Here is a 1,571-nt window from a genome sequence, read left to right on the forward strand (position 1 = left end):
ATTTTGCAGCAATAACATTGAAGTGATATTAAGAAACAGAGAAATGTTTCTTTTTAGATAAAACAGACAAATTTTCTCTTTGGGGATGTCATTTGAAATTGGGAAAAATTAGAAGTTGGAAGAAAGGTTATACATTGCAATATATTGCAGAATATTTCAATATGTTTAAAATCACAATAATATTGTATCGTGGCATAAGTATCGTGACGATATCGGACCGGGAGGGGTCTGGTGACTCCGACCGTTACTAAATGTCTACAGCAAATTTCTTGTCTATTTGCTCCATAGCATTAGAGATCCTATTAATTGTTTAATAATTGTGGGATTCAATTTAATGTTGGCTTTGTTGCTGCATGAGACATCCGAATGTTCCATTTGCTGGATGCTGCTCTCTGTGTTTGGAAAGAGATCAACTCATCTTTGTGCTACAGAGCCTCCCGCTGGGTTCCTGAGCTTATTAAAGCTCATCAAGCTCATTAAAATGAACTATTGTAACAGACAGAATTATAACTTCAGTGCTTAGTGGCACCATCAGGTGGTGCCTTGCTTTGTTACTATGGTGATGTACTAATGTGAAGACGGGGCCTCTGCAGTCTTCTCTCCTCAGACAATAGACTGTTAGTATTGGACCAACACACATCAAGAGAGACGTATTAACGAGAAGAGACCGACATCATGGGACATCATCGCCTCCTGTAGACCTCCAACACCTCCCAGACCATCAGCAGGAAGCAACATTGGACAGTGATGATCTCTCAAGATGCACATAACCCTTCATGACACCAATCCACCAACATGCGAAAGACTTACATGTCCGTCCCAAAGCCTCTTCACAATGAGGTTAAAGAGTACCTGCAAGACATGGTGAACAAAGGGTGGATCACACCATCATGACCCCCTTATTCATTGCCTGTTGTGTGTCCACAAGAAAGACAGCAGTCTTAGAGAGCTCAACTGCAAGTCAGTCCCAGACCGCCATCCAATACCAAGGATGCAGGACATGTAACTGTAATGTCTGTAATGTCAATCTGTAATATGATGTCTAACTGTAATGTATGTATTGTTATTGGATGCACTGGGTGGAAGCTCATGGTTTTTGTTCTTGGAGCAGGGTAAAGCGAACCACCAGGGCTTCCTGGATGAAGAGAGCCGCCCCTTGACATCCTTCATTACGCCCTGGGAGCTCTTGGGTACCCTTTGGTCTGAGCTCTGCACCAGTAGGATTCCAGAGGAGCATGGGGCACTGTTTAGCTGGCCTCAGAGACCCGATATGCCTCCCGTACCTGGGTGACAACCTAGTGCAGTGCTTCTCAATCTTTTTTCAATCATGTACCCCCTATCAATTTTTTTCTCAGCCAAGTACCCCCTGACCGGCCCCAAATATTTGAGCCTATGACTACAATGTACCATCAGTGTGAGATTTGTTAAACACTGTAAATGAAAAACATTTGTAAAAAAAAAAAAACGTTATTACCGATCATGAAGTTCAAGTACCCCTTGACTGGCCCTGAACATGTTTGATTTAAAAAAAAAAAAAAAAAACTATATACACAATATATATACAGACTTAG

The sequence above is a fragment of the Etheostoma spectabile genome, chromosome 18 (assembly GCF_008692095.1).
Source record: "Etheostoma spectabile isolate EspeVRDwgs_2016 chromosome 18, UIUC_Espe_1.0, whole genome shotgun sequence".
Lineage (NCBI taxonomy): Eukaryota > Metazoa > Chordata > Actinopteri > Perciformes > Percidae > Etheostoma > Etheostoma spectabile.